The sequence below is a fragment of the Mus pahari genome, chromosome 1 (genome assembly GCF_900095145.1).
Source record: "Mus pahari chromosome 1, PAHARI_EIJ_v1.1, whole genome shotgun sequence".
In the NCBI taxonomy this organism is placed as follows: domain Eukaryota; kingdom Metazoa; phylum Chordata; class Mammalia; order Rodentia; family Muridae; genus Mus; species Mus pahari.
Window position 1 is genome coordinate 101,108,402 of NC_034590.1, and position 20,878 is coordinate 101,129,279.

The window sequence follows — 20,878 nt, forward strand, 5'->3', positions numbered from 1 at the left end:
AATAAAGAAAATAATAAAAAATAAAAAAATATAAAAATAAATAAAGAAAGAATTCCTAAAAAAAAAAAAAGAATAAATATATACTATAGAGGGAGATTTTTTTTTATACTGGCTTACAGGACAGGTTGAATAATCCAACACTGGCCATCTACAAGCTGGAGAGGCTGAGAACCAGGTAGAAGCTTGGACTATGGAGCTGGAAGCCTTGATAGTTCTAGTCTATCACTGAACGCCCAGAAGATCCTTAGAGAGATGCCCGCATGGAGTCCATGTTGGGAGGCTGAAGAAGCCGGAGCCTAATATAAGTGGAGGATGAGCCATAGATGACACATTGTTCAGGAAGAAGTAAAGGCAGGAGGCAACACTAAATTTCCTTAGGCCTCTTCATATCTGCACTGCCTGTTTCTCTCCCTGGGTTAATTCTCTCAGGAAATGTCCTCACAGACATGCTAGAGGGGTGTCAGGTTGTTTCTACATCTCATAGGTTGATTCTACATCCCATCCACTTGATTCTGAAGACCAACTGTCACAGTGAGATGGAGAGTCAAGCAAATCTTATGTATGTTGGATGTGCGAAAGAACAACAGGAAAAGAATTAGCATTGTCTTGCAAAGATACACAGGCAGAGTCTCTCTCTCTCTCTCTCTCTCTCTCTCTCTCTCTCTCTCTCTCTCTCTCTGTCAGCAACTCCACTATGAAACGTCTACCTCTGAGAAGCTCTTGCTTGTATGGGGTAGGATAATAGAGAAGGATGCTTATAACAGTTAAAACCCTGGACCCACCCTAATGTGTACAGATAAGAGACTAGACAAATCCTAGATGGAATATAATATTCGCAGGGAAAATAATGGTCTATAGGCACCTAACAAACATCTGCATGGGTCTTTGAAACCCAATGCTGAGTGGAAAAATACTACACACAGGAGACCATAGAGAACAAATTGACAGTTCTGTAGAGCTCATGACACTGAACCACTGCTCACCAATACTGGAGGCTATTGAGAAGATGGACTGAGCACACAGCTGGGGTCAAGCAGTCAGACAAGTTAGGGTTAAGCAGGTTGGTAATAGGTAGCCACAGCAGTGCTGACATTACTCTGCTTCTTTCCATGAGAAATGGGGTCACCATGTGCTTCGTAAAAAAAAAAAAAAAAAAAAAAAAGTACCATGGCAGGGCTGGGCAGAGTCAGGTGACAGCAAGATTCTCTGGCTGTCTCTCAGAAGGTAGAGTTGTGGTAAGGATAAGAGGGGAGTACTGAATGATGTTACTGAGAAGCCAAGCTCATGCAGGTGAGGGAGAGAGAAGACTAGAAGATGCTAGGGGAGAAGGGCCATGTGTAGGTGTAGCTGCTCTGCATGTGTGCACATGTGAATGATAGAGCCAAGAGTGTCTGTTTCAGGGATGCAGCTCTGCTGGTTGAGCTGTCTCCGGGCTTCTTTCAGCCCATGTAATGTGGGATGCTGGTGTCACATGGTGGCTGCTGTTACTCAGTCGTTGACATGAGAAGCAGATGCTGGGTAGGTGTGTGTCTGTGAGTTTCAGCTTCCAGGATTAGAGCCATGTGGAGCGACTACTGGGACATGTTTGGATTTCTAAGATTTGGTGTTTTGAAGCCCAGAAAATGATAATGCAAGTGGACTAGTGTCTGAAAATATTCAGAGTATTGGGAAGATAGCTCTGTTGAGAGCTAACTTCCCCAGAGAATGCACATAGCTATTCTTAAAGCTGAACAGAAAGTCTGTATTGCTGGCCAGCAGCTGCACAGGGAACTTGCTTAAATTATGCAACCTGAAGCCTTGCCATGGTTTTTCCTTTAGGCCCCAAACCATATCCTGGTTGACACACTTCAGTTAGCAAGAATGGAAAGAGGCAAGTCAGGCGGTGGTGGCGCATGCCTTTAATCCCAGCACTTGGGAGGCAGAGCAGGCGGATTTCTGAGTTCGAGGCCAGCCTGGTCTACAGAGTGAGTTCCAGAACTGCCAGGGCTACATAGAGAAACCCTGTCTCAAAAAACAAAACAAAACAAACAAACAAACAAACAAAAACAACAACAAAAAAAGGAAAGCGGCGAAACTTCAAAAGCCAGAAAGCAAGGCTAGCTTAGTGACATTCCTGAATCCTGGAATTATGGATCAGGCCCTTGATGGATTAGGTCTTTATTTCTATTTGGCAGGTGTTGGGCCCTGTGTGCTGGGTTTTAAGCCAGAATGGTGAATCCAACATGGTGTTGGTTGTGCTAATGTATGGTGGCCTGTCACAATCACTTGGTAAAGTACTTGCATTTAAGCAGAGGAACCTGAGTTCAACACCTAAAGTCATGTTTTGTTGTTGTTGTTTTTTAAAGCTGGAAGTGGTAGCAGACCCTTGTGACCTCAGCACTGGGAGGCAGAGACAGGTGGGCTCCTGACACTTGCTGGCCAGGTGGTCTGACCTAGCTTCGGGTTAGTGAAAGGCTCTGTGTCACAAACAAACAAGACATAAAGCAAGGTGGGCAGTGTCTGAGAAACAACACTAGAGGTTGTTGACCTCTGGTGTTTCACATACATGCACATGTACCAACACACACACACACACACACACACACACACACACACACCTACCTACACACATCATGCAGACATTGAAAAAGAAAATGTTCAGGGTTTAAGAGCATTGTCAGAAAAAAACAAAACAACAACCAATTTAAAGAATTCATATGTGAAACTTGTTAATCCTGTGACATTAGGGCCAAGTCCCAGTGGGGAAGTGTGGGTGACTTTGTCCTGTTCATAACCTGATAGCCTCTTTTCCTGTCCTTGGTATCACGGCCTTTACAGAATTCGGACTGTCCACTGTTCAAGTGGAACATAAAGTAACACCCTTGAAATATGCCCAACAGCTGCGAGTAGTGACCTTTATGGACTAAGCCTGGCATTGCAGTGACCTGGAAATAATGGGTCAGTGGGAATCTCTGGACTTCACTGGGCCGTTTTCCTGTTTGCTTTTCCAGAAAATCTTAGTTTGGACTCTATTCCCAATCATTTAGCAAATTTTCCATTGTTATGTCAGATAAAGGGCTCTTTCTGACTCATGGAAATCCAAGGTCCCTTGCTTTTCTGCATCTGTGGCCTGTGGGACCCACCTTAAAATGACACTATGGAGCGTGGCAAGAGGTGCTTATGGCCAGAAGTCTTATTTTGATAAAAATTAGGGACTGTTACAGTTGTCTGATTTGTGTACACGAGAGTATCCACGTATGTGCACATGTGTGCAGGTAAACTCCCACGTGAGTGTAGCGTCCAGGAGTCAACAGAGTGACTTCTTCAGTCCCTGCCATCCTCCTGCTCCCACTCACCGTGGTTGGGGTTATAGACAAACGCTCCTGTGCCTGGCTCTTCATGAGCATATTAAGGATCCAACCTGGGGTCTTCATGCTCGCACATTCAGCACTTTACTGGCCGAGCCACCTTCCCAGCCCAGATAGTTTTCTCCCTTCTGTCATTTCCCAATCACTGTCCATATTCAAACTTGGTTAAAAGTCTCTGAACCGGTTGGTCTGAATGGGGCTTGAGAAATGAAGCAGATCCTGGGTGAAGCGCAAGTGCGTCTGGACTGCAAAACCTAATAGGTGCGTGAACAGTGCTCTGGGAAAGAGTGCAACACACTCATTAGGGTATGGAAAGCCTTACTCCTCCCCATGAAAACTTACCTCTCCCCACTACCAGTAGCTGGTGGGCATTCTATGCTTTGGAGAGCCATAATCTTGCATTTATTGTTGCCATATTAAATAAAAGAGGTACCTTAGATCATTGAATTGACAGTTTTTTTCTTTTCAAAGTGGCCTCAGGACCCCAGGAAACTGGCTGGTTGTTCTTTCCTTTCACAGTCAGCTTGGGCAAAAGGAGAAGCCCAGGCTTCTAATTGTGTCTTTACAGCCAACTGGGCTACCAAAATGATTGTCTTTTTCTCTCCGAGCCTTACTGACCTGTGGCTAATGAGATTTGTGCTTCGATTAGTTGTAGAACATAAATTAGCTAATCGATGGCAATGGATTCACATTATTCCTCAAACATGAGTTCCGCAGCAGTGATCTGTAGGTAATATTCAAATCAATTTCAAATATTCGGGATGCCTCCGTGGTGTTGTGTAGGCTTGGTGGCAGCCTAGAGGATACTCAGCTGCTGAGCCTTTGTTATGCAGGGAGAAAAGGGCCAGGAGGGCTCCTTCCAGTCTGAATCAGTGCATGTGTCATCCCCACCCCAAACCCCACAAAAACTACACAGCCAAAACAAACCCCACAACAACAGTGACAGCCACAGCCATAGCAACAACCAGGGCATCTTAGTTTCAGGCTTTTTTGTTTTTAAGTTTTCTTTCTTGTATTTACATGTGTATGTGTGCACGAACATGTGTTGTGTGTATGTGTGTGTGTGTGTGTGTGTGTGTGTGTGTGTGGTTGTGTGTGGTTGTGTGTGTGTGTGTGTGTGTGAGAGAGAGAGAGAGAGAGAGAGAGAGAGAGAGAGAGAGAGAGAGAGAACTCTGTGTTGAAGTCACAGGACACCCTTTGAGAATTTGTTCTCTTTGGTATCAAACTCAAACCAGTAGGCATGGCAGCAAGCACCTTTAGCCCAGGAGAAGCCCTCTCACTGGCCTCTAATTTTAGGATTTTAATGTGGAAACTTTGCCTAGAGAAAGGTCCTCTGCTAGCACATTCTTTTTTAAGCACCGAGAAGCCATTCTTGAGGCTCTGCTGTAATTGTCTCATCTGCACAATTACCCAGCATCTTGGCGTCAAACGTGTGGATTTGTAGAGTCTTCTAGGCATCTGTGGGCTTTCTGGTCCAAGTTCTGTTAGTACTGAAGCCACAGAAAATTAAATGTTCCCCAAAGAACTTCCAGATGTGCTGTATTCTAATAGGCTCATTACACAGCAAATTAAAAAGCAGAGTAAATGGAACTGTAAAATTTAAATTACTCTAAAACCACATCCCTTTGCTTTGAGCATTCATTTGTGGGGTTTGCATTTTGCAATAAATGTGAATTAGGCAGCTACAATAACTGTTAATCATATATTTATAAAATAGTAATGAGGAAATGAATAGTAGAGTAAGACAGCTGCACATTTCTCTAATAGTGTGTCAACTGTGAACATAATAAGATGTGGAACTTGTTTGGTGCTGGGCCGATAATACAGCTGAATGTACGAGATCGCTTCAGCCTCTTAACTTTACATGAAATTATACATAAAATCCATAAAAGCCCATAATAATGCATTATGCCTCAGAATTGTATTCAATATTTTTCTTTGCTTTGATTTTCTGAAATGAGCTCTACTTTCATGGAAGTCATCTTCCAGGGGTCGGGAGGCTTTTGTTTCAGGCTTGCAAGCCTGCTAAGATTGCAATCGGATTTAAAGGAACCGGTGCCTACTCGGGCAAGGAGTTAATGGTAGAGCTTCTCTCCATTTCCCCTGCGCTGTTTGAGGGGGACCGAGGCCCACTTTGTCCTGAGCTGAGGACACGGTGGATGTGCATAGGCCTCCCTGGCCACCCTCAGATGGGAGGATCATGGAGGAGGCCATATGCTCTTCTGCAGATTCTGGGGCTGTGGGTGTGTCTAGCTGCAAACAGGCATCTTTAGCTGGAGGTGGAGGCCTGAGGTTGGAAAAGGTAAAGAACATCTATAGGTCAGTGTTTGAAGAGGCGATAGAATCTTTATGTGCCACACCCACCTAACTGTAGACTTCCTTGAGGCTTGGATATGGGAACTGATCTGGTGGCACTTGGAAATGGGAGGAAACCTGTGTGCTTAGCAAAGCAAGGGGCAGGGTCAGTTTTCCTGTGGGTGCTGGAGGACTAGTCTGACCTGGTTTTCTCCTTCCTTCCTTCCTTCCTTCCTTCCTTCCTTCCTTCCTTCCTTCCTTCCTTCCTTCCTTCCTTCCTCCGTCCCTCCGTCCCTCCCTCCTTCCCTCTTCCCCCTTCCTCCCTTCCTCCTTCCTTCTTTCCTTTTTTTTTTTTTTAAACTAAAACAGCTTACGATTTTATTTTCACATTTCACAATATAAATGAAAACCATACCTTTTTCTATCACTTCTCCCTCCAATAAGTATTCTCTATGTTAGGAAGGGAAGTTCCTTGTCATGCATCTAGTAAACACTCAGATTCAGCACCAAGATCTCTTGGTACAGAACAAGAAATACAAAATGATAAAGAGTGCTTCTGCTCTTATCTGTCTGGCTGGGTCGTGCCAGGCCATGTGGGCACCATCATAGGGTGGATAAGAGATTTTATCATTGGAGGCATGTAGCCTCCCATGGGCGGTCTCATCCTAGGAGCTGGTCACACAGGCACCATCCCAGGAGGAGGGGACACATCACTGACATCATGGGAAGGCTTCCAATGTGGGATGCAGGCATTATGCCAGGTCGAGGAGGACCTGGGAGACGGGGGGGGGGGGAGGGGGGATCATGGCCCCTGCAGGTGGAGGAGCAGAGAAAGGAGCTGGAGGGATCTTTCTGTGTTGAAATGCAGCCGTTGTTTTGTCATTCAGGCTCTGGACCTGCTCTTCCATCCATTTCTGATAATAGTCTTTCACATTCTCTTCGTGTTCCCAACCACTGCAGTGTGTCTTCCTCATAGACGGAGAATTGTGGACAAGATACATATCACAGTAGTCACAATAAACTTAGGCATGTTGCTCCACAGGCTGCTGGCCACCTGGGTCCCTGACCTGGGTTTCTAAAAAGGCTCTCTGAACTGAAATAGAACCTCTGACCAGATTTCAACCTGTGCGCCAGTGGAGGCAGGGAACGAAGTATTGAGACAGAGAATTCATGTGGAGGGCTGGTGCATCTAGCTTGCTGTGCTCTGCCCTCGACAGCATTGCAGGGAGAGCAGATGCTCTTCAGGGAAGCATTCAGAGCTCCATCGGGGCTGGTCCAGCCTTAATAACCTCCACCCTCCATATCAGACATCCCCAGGGTTCTGGCTGTGCCATGGTTTTGAATGTGGTTACTGTGAGTCTGTGGTTTCCTTGATCTGGCATGTTCTCTGCATGTAAGTTGAAGGATCCAAATAACCTTAGACTTATGCATTTGGGAAGGTTCCAGAATGCCTGACATCTTTCCTGATTCCCCAACACCCATCGGACTGTGTGTGCATCTGAATTCCGATGATTGAGAGTCTCTTGGAGTTCTGCACACTGCTGCCGGTCACCCCTCAGATGGAGCTCCAGGTGCATGTCTGAATTTTGGAACTTGCTTCTTTTTTTTAATTAGATATTTTCTTTATTTACATTTCAAATGTTATCCCGAAAGTCCCCTATACCCTCCCCCGCACCCTGCTCCCCAACCCACCCACTCCACTTCCTGGCCCTGGCATTCCCCTGTACTGGGGCATATAATCTTCACAAGACCAAGGGCCTCTCTTCCCAATGATGGCTGACTAGGCCATCTTCTGCTACATATGCAGCTAGAGACACAAGCTCTGGGGTTGCTGGTTAGTTCATATTGTTGTTCCTCCTATAGGGTTGCAGACCCCTTCAGCTCCTTGGGTACTTTCTCTATCTCCTCCATTGGGGGCCCTGTGTTCCATCCAATAGATGACTGTGAGCATCCACTTCTGTATTTACCAGGCACTGGCATAGCCTCACAAGAGACTGCTATATCAGGGTCCTGTCAGCAAAATCTTGCTGGCGTATGCAATAGTGTCTGCATTTGGTGGCTGTTTGGAACTTGCTTCTTATTGTTTTGGAAAACCATAGCACTCACTGGATGTGTAAGGTTGGAGGAGGTGGTCTGGGAAAATCTGATTTCACTTTAGTTGGTTTATTTAACAAAGGCCATCTTTCCGAAGGATGACTTCTATCTCCTGGGATGAAAGGGACTGCCTGCAAAGACCAGATAAAGAACAGTTCTTGTGGAAATGTAACTCCAAGATCCCCAATGTGGGCTGTTTCCAGATGAGACCTCGGGGGGGGGGGTCCACAGCCACTCTGCTCAGCATACTGGACCAATATAGGACCATAAGTGAATGAGATGGTCTAGGCAGAACCCATTAGTCTCCCTGGGATGAAGGGAGGGAGGGACAAGAAAAGAGAGTAAAATGGTGAGAGGGAGAGAAAGGAGAGGGGAGGAAGAGGAGGAAGAGGAATGAAAAGATAGACATACTATATACGCATACCTAGGGCATTCTGTAATCTCCTAAGCCAGCTTCACCTCCGATATGTCTCAGTACGAATGTGTAATAATTATGCTTGGCTTTGTATTTGCTGTGTAGTTCAGTGTATCCTCAAACTTGCAGTAATCTTCCTGTCATAGGGCTATTGACATTTTTATAGCATTTTTTTTTAATTACAAAAATACTCTCTAGTCACTATAGAGAATACGAAACTAAAAACAAGTATAAAACATTAAATAAGTATTACCCATAGTCACACCCAACTCACAGGTGACACTTGTTAGCATTTGATGCATGCCTCCACATCCAAGATTCAAAAGAAATCACACAATGTTTGGAATCTATTGCAATAGTTTGCATACCATTAAACAGTCTTCTATATTATAAGACATCGTTTAACAATTCCTCATACAATGGCTAGCACAAAGAAAGCCATGACTATCTGACTATTCTCTTACTTGTTTTAAACATTCCACAGTGTAAACATTTATTCTTTATACATTTTTATACTTTTCTATTTAATTATTTTATCCTCACTTAACATTTATGAACATTTTTGAAAATTTAGAGTGTTGTTGCCATTAAAGTCTTTTAAAAGCTTTTCAATTTTTGATGCAAGGACATTGGGGAAATGGTGTGGACATGAAGGTTTTTTTCACACAAAATAGAGGGGTGTGGCTAGGTGCAAAGCCTGCCCTAGACACACTAGATGCTGAGATGCATGTCTGATCACTCTTGCTGGGTGATGATAACTTTAATAACTAGGTTATCTAATGACTATATTTAGATAACTAGAGCTCTCTCCATACTATTTAACCCATTGATAGGGTCGGAGAGATGGCTCAGCAGAAGACCTACGTTCAGTCCCCAGTAACCAAGTGTTGGTTCAAAAACCCTTGTAACTCCAGTCCCAGAGGATCCAACACCCTCTTTTGGCCTCCATGGGGACCAGGCACAAACATGCACAGATAAAAATATATGCAGGGCAAGAACTCATACACACAGAAACTATCCCACTGTCCACAGTCATATAACACAGTAGTTTAACATAGCTTTAAAGTCCTAGTGACCTCTCAAAGGGGAGGTGTCCCCAAAGAGGTTCATTGCTCTCCCAGTTTTGGATTTGTTTGGAGCTTTCTTTCCTGTGACTCTCCTTCCTGGGTTCTTTATTTTGACACCTATGCCATCTCTGCCCTGTGCAACCAATGACCGTTGTTCAGCTAAGGCATAAGCAGACGGAAGACTGCCCGGGATTAGAGACTTGGCAGTCAATCCAATGAACCCACAAAGTATCAGGACCCCCAAATGATACCATCATCAAGAACCAGCCCACTGTAACCAAACCAGACAGAAAGTACTCAAACCCCCGGTGCTGGGGGTTCATATTGGGGGTAGACTAGCCAGGTAAAATACAAATTTCCCAACTATACGGATTTCAGGCAAACAGATATCTATATGATTAAAAGTAGTTTGTAAATTCTGGGGGCCGGGAGAAAGAACCCCTTGTGCATTATGTGGTTCATACCTCCTTTAGGGGAGACGCCTGGCAGTTTCTCTGGGGGGGGGGGTCCTGACCGTTCTTTTGCAGTGACTCAAAAGCCTAAGTGTGGAGGCTTGATGTAACCAGAGAGCACAGAGCACAGAGCCCAAGGGAAGGCAAGATGAAAGCACTGAGAGTCCAGGCTCACTTTTGTTTTTAAACTTACCACTTGGTCTTTGGCACCCAGTACAGTGAAGTCAAAGGCAGGGAACCCGCCTGCCACAAATTGATAAATGTCCCCTGTCTCCCGTGGTTGTTCTGCTTCCTGGACGTTTTGTGTTCTTTCTTTGTGTTCCATTTGGAGTTAAGATGGCAGTGGGCTGCTCACCACAGGAAACAGGATTCCTTTAAAAGCAAGCATACATACAACAAACAAACAAACAAATCAAAACAGGCAGCAGCCGGACAGTGGTGGCACACGCCTTTAATCCCAGCACTTGGGAGGCAGAGACAGGCGGATTTCTGAGTTCAAGGCCAGCCTGGTCTACAGAGTGAGTTCCAGGACAGCCAGGGCTATACAGAGAAACCCTGTCTCGAAAAACCAAAAAATAAAAACAAAACAAAACAAAACAACAACAACAACAAAAAAAAACAGAGGCGGCAAGCAAGGTGGTTGTCCTGCTTAGTGTTAGGTCAGTCTTACACAACCTGAAGTCATCTGAGAGAAGGGACTCTTGATTGAGAACATGCTTTCATAAGGTCCAGCTGTAGGAAGCCTACTGTAGGCTATTTTTTAAATTAGTGATTGATTCAGGGAGGGCCCAGCCCCAGCCCCTTATAGATAGTGCAACCCTGGGTGAGCAGTCCTGGCTTCTATGAGAAAGAGGGCTGAGCAAGCCCTGAGGAGCAAGCCTTGAGGAGCAAGCCAATAACCACACTCCTCCATGGTCTGTGCATCAGCTTCTGCCTTCAGGATCTGGCCTGCCTGGGCTCCTTCAATGATGAGAGAGAAATAAACTCTTTCCTGCCCAGGTTACTTTTAGTCAGATGTTTCTTTAGAGCAATAGCAACCCTTCAGTGGTGACTCAGCACACAAGGGTGCTTGCCACCAAGTGACAAAAAAAAAAAAAAAAATCACAATCTAATTTTCTTTTCTAGTCATTGTAGAAAAGGAAGAAAATTCCCTAGAATTCCTTATTCATGGAAAAGCACTGACACTTTTTTTTTTTTTTTTTTAGGTCAGTGGGTTTTTTTGTTTTTGTTTTGTAGGTTTTCTTTCTTGTCCTTGTTCCAGGAGTGCAAAGGTTTTGCAGGAATCAGTGAGTGTTGAGGAACATTGACATTGTCTAGAAAGTCCAATAAGGAAGGGCACCACAGTGAGAGTTACAAAGAGTTCCCTCAAAGGAAGTTACAGGGACATCTCTATCCACCGTCTTAAGAACTGCTTGGCCTTTTTCAAACATGACTTTAATGGGCCTCTTCGATAGTTTCATGTTGAAAGACTACAGAGGCCCTGTCTTTCTCTGTGGGCATTTTAGCCATCTGCGCACTTGGGTGACATGATGTCCCATCACTGTGAATAAACATGGTCCTGCGCAAGGTCAGACCAAGTCATTCCATCTAAATCTAATATTTGTAGACCCCACTAAACATGGAGGAGGTCTCAGGTTTCTTGAGAGAAGCATGGGGAAGCCTGCTCCTGGGCATAGCTCTTAGACAAACAGACTATATTGTGATATTAGGCGGGCCAATGGAAAATTTTTGGTTCACTTTGGATCTGGAACTGATATGCCTCACTGCTGACTCACATGTTCTCATGGGAATTATGGGCACTTGGTGACTGGCTCCTCTTCCCTTTTGAAATTGTCATATATATTGAGCATCTGCCATGTGCAGTGTCTTTGTATCATGGCAAACATACTAGGTTAGAGAAATTGAGAGTGTTCATACTGCTTTAATCAGACAGCAGTAAGAAGGAGTGAAAAGAACATTCTGGAAAGCCTCTCAGGGTAGAGTAAACACCTAAGTGACCAGAGCTAACAAGGCCTTCTGGTAAACCCCAGAGCCTTGGTTTTACTGAGTGGGCTTTTTCGTGTAGTTATTCAAATGAACTCACATTACACATCTACCTGCCCTGTGAAACAGGGACCTTGTCACTCAGACTGACTGACAAGGAAGCAAACGTACACTGAGCCATCTGACATCTAAGATCTAAGCTTACACTTTCCTGACCCTATGTAAAGGGATTAGGGTATCTTCTAGACCCATCTACGAGGATGTTTCTCATTGCTTGTATGTCTCAACAGCTACATTTATACCATGTGATCTGTCCCTGATCATGGATTGAATCCACTGGAGACATTAGACATAAGCTGGGCCTTCACATTCCCTCTGAGAAATGGAACTGAGACTCTCTGTTGTTAGTCTGTGCTGTTTGTTTCAACTTCAGACGTCTAAGCCAGGCCACCGTTCGATGTTCAAAGTGGGGAAAGGAGAGTGATGGGTTGTCTCTGGTAGATAGCCACACCTCGGTTCCTGTGTTGTGCTTTCTAGGTTGACAGTAGGGGTCTCTTGTCTCTCCTTACAGAGCTGAAGTAGACTCGACTTCCCACATAAGCAGGAGCTCTAATGTGAAGATCACATGAAACCATGTCTGTAGACAGGGATTTAAATGCCCTGAACTGAGGATAAATTATCATTTATAATGCTGTCAAAGCTAATTGCCATTAAGTCTTTGTATCCATGACATCTGGGCTCAGGTGGAGCGTCTACACTGGGCTGACTTGCTAAAAAATTTTATTCCATGGGGAAGACATTCTGCTCATGAAGCCATTTTCCACCCTGGGTGGCCCATGTTGGCACCAGCAGACCCCCTACGTAATGTTTATCTCCCCAGCAATGTACCTAACCTGGCTTGAGTTTCCTTGGTAACACTCAACCTCGAGGAGGAGGGTGGGTTAGCTAAGTCACTGGGTCCTTTAGGAAGGTCTGCCCATCCCCCACCAGGACTACCCCTGAGTCTCTCCTGCATCCTGCCTTTTCTTTCTTTTCTCTTTTATTCTGACGCTACAGAAAGTGATTAACGGGAAGACTGGATTGGATAAGCTCATCCAAACCCCATAAACGCCACTTCTGTACAAATGAACGTTTGCAATCAATCTAATTTTTCAAATAAAAATGATTAAATTGCTATTATTGTCGGATCATTTTTTATTAAGAAAACCTTTTAAAATGTTAATTATTAGGCCCCCTGAAACGCTTTCATCTTTCCCCGACTTTGCTCTTGAGCCGAAAGCACCCTGCTTATTCCCCACAGCCGAAGGGAGCATGCCGACTTCCTTTTTACACCTGCAACTGTTCTCCCGAACGCTAATATTTATGTGAATTTAACTTTAATTTTTCCTCCTTTCATCTTCTGAATTAGCTGGATAATGCACAGATCACTCCTTCGCTGCCTTTCTCCAGTTTGTTTGCCTTCACAATAGATTCATTAACTAGATTTGGGTGCTCAAGCCATGCGACCACATCCATTTCAAAGGAAGATTTAATGGCATTTCATATTTTTCTACATTAAGGAAGATTAAAGTATATTACAATACCCTTTACGGCCCTATTTTCTTCATTTTAGAAGTGGTCAGTTTTAAAATTTTTTCCCCCTTCTCTTTCTTTCATCTACGGTGTTCGATAAATTGTCCAAGCCTTTCAGATGATAGTCTCAGCAAATTGAGTTCTATATTACAACTCGGACACATTGTTTAGCCCATCAGCAGTCAGATGAAGCACCCCTATTCACACAGGACATCAAAAGAACAAATATATGTTCCAAGTGGGCAGACGAGGACTAGAGCTCAGATATCTCATTTTCTTAATTGTTAGTGATTATCCGGCTAGTTGCCGGATGATCATTTCATGAGCTCTGAGCCTGGACTTACATGCCTGGTGTCATAGTTGGGTGAAGCCTATACTCACATCTCTCCACAAACCTACATGTATATTCATGACCACAATTACACCATTGACAAACCAGGGCTATGCATCATCTTTTAATAGCCCCTGGGGCTGCCGTGCTAATGTTTTTAAAATATTGGGTAGGAACAAGAAACTCAAGATCCCGACTTAGACATTTCTATGCCAGCCATGTACCACCTCATGGAATAGTCAGGGGACGTGAAGGCATTCTCAAGCATGAGCAAGGGAGGTATGAAGATTTAAGCTTTTTTATTTTTATTTTTTGGTGAAGCAGAGGAGGTCAGGACTGTTGGGGGGGACGTCTTGGGCGGAAGTTTGTTTGGGTGCGTTCTCCACCAGCCTGGCCCATCTCAGTGACCCTCCCCCACCTCAGCAAATACACTCCGACCTTGCTTGACACAGTCGGATCAAAGTTTGGGGGGTGTTGAGGAGGGGTGGGGAGAGAAGGGTAGAAGACAGATTTTTTTACAACGGTATGATCGTGGGGTGTGGGTTTTAGGCAATAAGCAGGTAGCCTAGTTTTCTCCAAAGAAAAAGGAAAATAATGGAAAAGTGTAACATTCATTCAGAGGCCTCAAAGGCATAAAAAAACCCAATTCCAACTGTTATAGGTCCCTGCAGGAGTCTACAAAAGAACTAAGCTTTTTAAGTAAGAAAACTAGATTCTGGCCCACAGGGCCCTGTCATTGCTGCTTTAATGGATGAAACTCTTTGGATATAAATATGCTGTTTGCGTCTCAGCTTCGGCTTTCATAAAATATAACCTTTTTATGATTTACGACCCACAGGAAAACCGGAGGATGGATTTTTACCTCTGAATTGGTTGGATGTCAACAAGAAAAATATAGATAACATATCGAGGTGGCGGGGTGTTAATGCCACACAAAATGATGAAATTATTTTTGTTTAGAAAAGTTAAGTTTGTTCCTCAAGTTGTTGGGAGATGGCAGCCGTGTGAGGCAGCAGATGAAAATCTGGGAGACGGCTCTTGGTTTTAAGTCTGCGCAGTGGCTTACCAGTTTGGGTGTGTTGGGTTCAGTTCTCAATCAGGAATGCCTCCTTGAAAAGTTGGGATAAAGCATGGGTTCAGAAAAAAAAAAATGGCCATTTTGCTTCTAAACTACATAGGTGTTGCCAGCACTGGATTTTGGTTCCGGCTTCCAGCCACAGCAGATGTAGAAGCTGCCGACATCCTGCAGATAGAGGGTGGCAGAATGAGCCATTATAGAGGGTGGCAGAATGTGCCATTTTCTCTTACTTTCACAAAGATGGTTAGAAAAAGAAGTGTGCAGACAAGAGTCTCTCTCCCACAAGCAAGCGCCCGAAATCCCAGCGCCCTGGGGCAGAGGGTGAGTTTGAGACCAGATTTGGGCTACATAATAAGATGTTCTTTTGGGAATTGATATCTGTCTCTATAAGTATTTCCTTATCATATATTCTTTTGTTTATGTATCTTATGTCTTTATGTTTTCATAGAATCATGAAAATGAAGTTGATTCTTTTAGAAGTCAAACTGATCCAAGAGAAGTCAGCTAGGAAGTACAGAGCTGGGAAAGGCTGGAAGGCTGGGCCGCTTCTTTGTCTCTTGGCAGCACAGACAGGGGCGGGGTGGGCGGTGCTCTATTTCAAGGCTCATGACAGGCATCCAGAGTTTCAGACTCATCCAGAGTTTCAGAGTTTTCATAACCTGGGAAGAGCAGGACTGTGGGGCAAGACTCTGGTGACCGACGCTGTGACCACATGGTAGAGTAAGTGTTCACTGACAGCATCGCTGGTATCTTGCTTCTTCAGGTATCTGCATAGCCTGTTTTAGGGGGAAAGATCATAGGTCCTGCATGGGGAGCCAGCATAGGCTGTGTGCTTATGGAGAAGGCTTTAGTCAGAACTCACCTTGGAGGACTCCAAGGTCACGGTCAGTACCTGTTTCCTGCGGAACTCTACTAACTAGGATACCTTGGATCCAAATCCAACTAGGACTTGGCTGTCTTGTAATGGCTTAGCTCTGCTTGTTTATTTGTTGGTTTGCTTGCTTTCAGAAGAATAGGAGGTAATTCCTGAGGTTTACCTATGTTTAGAACTTCCCAGAATAGGGAGGGAAACTAGATGCCCTTGATATTTCTGGGAGGCTTTCCTGATGATACAGGTCACACGGCTGGGAGGCTGCGGGATCTCTAGCCCCTCCATAGAACAATTTAGAAATTCTGAAAGGTTAAGAGAGTTTGACTCTGGGCAGGGTGGGCTGGGTAGAGGTCAGGCTCCTCAAAGGACTGCCCTTTACTATCGACAATGCCTTGAATCACCATGATTTGTGATCCATCAAGAGTCACTGGTCATTGGTCATTACATTCGTAATGCACCAATGGATTGGTTTGACTATGGGTCTGGTGTGTGTGTGTGTGTGTGTGTGTGTGTGTGTGTGTGTGTGTGAATGGGCATTAGTGGGGCTTCCTCACTGCTAGGGGACATAGGGATATAGTAGGGTACCAGAGCCCAAAGGGCTTTCTTTGGGGGTATTCGGTGTGATGATTGCCAATACATATAAAGGATAAGCCTCTGGCATGCCTGTGAGGGGATATTTGGGATAGTTTGACTGAGGTAGGACTAACCATCTTCAAGTGGTTTGGCACCATCCCTTGGTCTTGTAGGGCCAGTAAGTGTGATCACCGTTACTTACCATGGCTATGTGACCTGTTAGCTGTCTGTGACCAGCTGTCTCTAGCTTCTGCTACCAGAACTTCCCCAACATGATGGACCACATCCTTGAACTCTGAGTTAGAGCAAACCGTTCTCCTTCAATTTGCTTTCATCACAGTATTTTCTGGGGGTGGAGGGAGGGTTAACACACCCTACCATAGTGCTTAGCACTTCAAGAAGTAGGAATAAGAATTCCTTCTTTCCCTTGTAGAGATGATCTGGGGCGGTGGGTGGAGTGTTTCTCTCCTAGGAGAAAGGCCGTATGATGCCGATGTCGCCAGAGGAACCTTAGAAGTGGCACCTTTTAGATCGCAGCGTGTCAGGCCTGAAGATCAACAGGAGAGAGGAAACTGTGCTCTAAGTCTGTATATAGGGATGAACCTTCTTGACCAGGGTAGATAGGAAGGCTCTGTGGGACAGTGGCTTTGGTCTGGGTGAGATGAGGCAGGGAATGTCTTAAACAGAAGCTTGGTTAGAGCCTTAATGGGGAGTTGGGATAACGGTAGCAATGGGAACAACAGCAGCCGGTACAGACTGCTAGTTGTAGGGGGAGGTCCCTCTATACCTTGTTTTCCTTCCATGGAAATGAGGCTTGCAATGTGTCCCCGTGCACACACATGGCACCCGAGATGTGGGAGTTGTTTTCTTCCTTGGTTGAAATAGTTCTTGTTTCATTTTTATTCTTTTCTGGTGTGTGTTTCTGAAGGAGAGCCCGAGGGTGCTCAATAAACGTTTGTTAAACTGGGGATCGGGGGCTCGTGTGGTTTGTAGGGGAGCTGAGATTAAAGGGGATAAGGAAGCCTGGGGTCTGTGCCTGGAAATGAAATGGTAGAGAAATCGATTGGCTTTTTACCATGCAAGGTGAAGAGGGCTGGAGCAGGTAGAGCAGGTACGTCTCTTTCTTTCCTCAATCCTGCCAGTATTCTGGGTGACATTTGGGCATGTTCCTGAACCAGGTTCTTTGACCCAAGAAGGAAGGTGTTTGTAAGTGGGCTGTGATCATTTGCAGATCCTGGTGCTAAGAGTGTGTTTAATACTGCTCTGTTTTACAGAGAGCTGTTCCTGGAAGGACCCGGTCACCTAGGCCATCAGTCATACTGTCTCCATGTCACAGATGTGGAATTGAGACTCAGATGCTGACCTGGTCATCTCGAACTCCTCCATGCCAGTGGTCATTACAGTGTGGGTCAACACTGGGTTTTAGACTAGAGCCCAGGGAGACGTCATTAGTGTGGTCTCTCTGATAACCCCTAGCTTGGTCCTGAGAAGGCTATGACAGCATTCACAGGAGATGCTGAATGCAAAGTATGGGCCGTTTAGGGCCTGAAGACCACTGGGCTAGGTGATCTGTCTCCTGCTCACTCCAGGGTATGGCAAGGTGACTTGGTGGATGTTTGTTAGAACTCCTGAAAAGCGAAGTTTTGAGTTACAGTAGCAAACTCTCTGAAAACACAAAGCATCAAGACGCTCTGCTTTCTTCCCAGAGTTCTTTCATTTTGGTTTAGAGGGAAGTCTTTGATGGTGGAAGTTTAAACTCTCATCAGGAATGACTTCTTTGGTTAAACTTTGGGTAAATCCATCCTGGCTATTTTCTTACCTTCAGCAGCACTCAGAACCCTAGACCCCATTTTCAGACTAGCCCTGACATCTCTGGTAAATATCCAAATTGAACAACTGGGAGAGGAAAAAAAAAAGTCTCAGTGCTTTAATTAAAAATCTGTGTTTGGTGTGTGCTCAGGGGCATAATTTTGCATCTTAAAATGTTTCTTTTCTTTTGTAGTCGGGCTTTGCTTATAAACAGAGCTGGCTCTGAGTCACATTAATTTAATTTTATCTGTGATCCGCATCAGCTCAGAATGCTATTAATTTGGGTTTGACTGCCAGCAGAAAAACATTCACGAATACCCACTTTCTTAGCTAGGTAATTGTGTAGTAATTAGGATTCGTGTTGTACATAATCTTGATTTAAATAATCCTCCCTTTTTTTTGTCTACACAGATAAAAAAGCTATTTTGTCAGTATTTTAGAAGTAGGAAATCATCCTGATTATTTTAATCAAAATCAGCATTGGTGAATTGTGGTATTCTTTTAGGAACAATTAATCTACAAGATAGAGATTTGTCTCTGTGCCCTGCCTTGTAGATCTGTCGCAAATGCACTGAGATAGAGAGATGGCACCGGAGGCAGGTGGTGAATGTACACCTCAAATGACCTCATCTCCACCTCTGGGTAGAAATTTAGCTCTTCAGGGATGGGATCATGGCTCAGCAGGTAAGAGTATGTGTTGCACAAGCATTCGGACCCAAGTTCAAAACTCCAAAGGCATGGGAAAAAGCTAGGTGTGGCTGGTTGTGGCTGGTTGTGGCTGGTTGTGGCTGGTTGTGGCTGGTTGTGGTGCCAGCACTTTCCCAGTGCTGTGGGGGCTTTGACACAGGTGGATCACTGGGGCTTGATGGCTACTGGCCTACCTCCAGGGTCAGTGAGAGACTCTGTCTCAGGGCATAGGTTGGAGAGTGATAGAGCAAGTCGCCCAGTATTCACTCTTGCTTCTGCATGCGGACATGGGCACACACACCTGCATACATGTGATGAACATCCCGACACACAGAATCATCGCCTCTGAAGTTCAGAATTTGGGATCCCAGGCTACTGCTAAACATGATTGAACCTCACTTTCTTTATTTGTCAATGAAGATATTGCTGTCTACCTGGGGATTCACTGGAATGACTTGGTGATGGGCTATTGGATGGCCTTTGCCAAGTTTTATTTCTTTTGGCATCTGTTACTAAGAGGCAACATCTCACATGGACCTAGAGCAGGCTTCTTTTGGATTAGACAGTAAACTCTGCTGACTGTATGTTGTCTGTTGCAACTACTCAGCCTACCTATTGTGGCTGAAAAGAGGCTGTGGATGCTGCATAGACAATACGCAGGGTCTGGTCCATGGTCTCATTTGCCAAGGCTTTGAACTCAGCCAAGCTTCATTTGGAATCAGGTCAGACACTCAGCTGTCACATAGAACTTTGGACAAAGTCTGCAACTTCTCATTTTCCCTGATGAATGAAAGAGGCTGGGCTGGGTTTGGGCAGAATCTGGGAAAGGAAGCTCTTAGCCCAGAGCAGGGCCCGTAACTAAGTTAGCACTGCAACTGGCCTGCCTTATGTTATCTGCTCTTGTTCTTTTGATGCGGGGCTTTGTTTTGTAGGACAGGTAGGTCTCAAACTCACCATCCTTCCGTCTTAGTCTCTTTGTTGGTTAGTTTTATGTCAATTTGACACAATCAAGAGTCGTTTGGGAAGAGGGGCCCTCACATGAGAGAATGCCTCAGTGAAGATGGGTGTATAGGCAAGTCTGTCATGCATTTTCTTGATGAATGGTTAATACGGGAGCACCCAGATCACTTGGTAGTGCAGCCCTGGGCAGGTGGTCCTGGGTTGTATAAAAAAGAAAAGAACAGGCTGAGCAAACCATGACTGACGAGCCAGTAGGCACCACTCTCCCATGCCCATGGCCTCTGCTTCAGCTCCCACCTTTAGGTTCCTGGTTTGAGTTCCCACCCTGAGTTTCCTCCGTGATGGACTGTTACAAGAAGTGTAAGATGGGATCAACTCTTTCCTCTCCAAGTAGCTTTTGGTTATGGTGTTTGACCATAGCAAACAGTCAATAACTAAGACAACTTCCCAAGTGGTAGGCAGGGTTGGTGATGGTCATTCAGGGGACTGGTAGTAGCTGTTAGCTGTTATTACTCTTGCTCAAAGAAGAAACAAGAAGAAAGAAATGATACAAGGATCTCTCTCTCTCTCTCTCTCTCTCTCTCTCTCTCTCTCTCTCTCTCTCTCTCTCTCCTTTTTCTCCTATCTAGTGATAAGGGGGTACAAATGGAGTTGGGGAAGGAAAAAGAAGAACCCACACAATAGTAAAGGCAAGCTACAGACAGTTCTTTCTTTTGGTCATTAAGTTCTAGCCATTTTTGTGTTGTCTTGGCTAATCTTGTAGTTTGAATGGCAATGTCCCCATAGATTTATGTGTTTACACACTTGGTCCTCAGCTGATGGTACTGTCTGGAGAGGTCATGGAGGTGTGGCAGTGTTGGAGGACATGTCACCGAGAATGGACTTTGAGGCTTGTTTTATTTATTTCTTTCAACTTTTTACCTACTCTTTGTGAGTTTCACATGATGCACCCTTGTATCCACCCTCTACATTCGCAGTCCCCCCAAATAAAATAAAAAACAAAAAAATAATCCAAACAAAACAAAGCATAGAAAACATCTCACTGGGAAAGCTGTTGTGTGTCACAGTGTGTCCCACAGCATACCCCTCTGTCCACACATCTTCACTTGCAAATGTTCAACGCAGTGTGTCATTGGTCTGGTTTAAGGGGTCCATCTGGCTTCTGTCCTACCACACTGAGTCCTTGGCAGGACTCCTCCAAGTTATCCTGTTATTGCCCTGTGTCATGGAGATCCTGCAGCTTTGGATTTTCAGGATTGGTCCTTTGACATACTTTAATAATTTACAGATGATGTAGATGTTAGGGTGGGGCAACTCAGGGCTTTGAGGTTTCAAAGTCTCATG

General features: G+C 44.7%; 1 pseudogene; it reads right to left on the bottom strand.

Annotated features, from left to right (window-relative positions):
• Window positions 1-6,204: 6,204 nt before the first annotated feature.
• The window catches only part of LOC110326619, a 52,537-nt pseudogene continuing 37,863 nt past the window's right edge, over window positions 6,205-20,878 (bottom strand).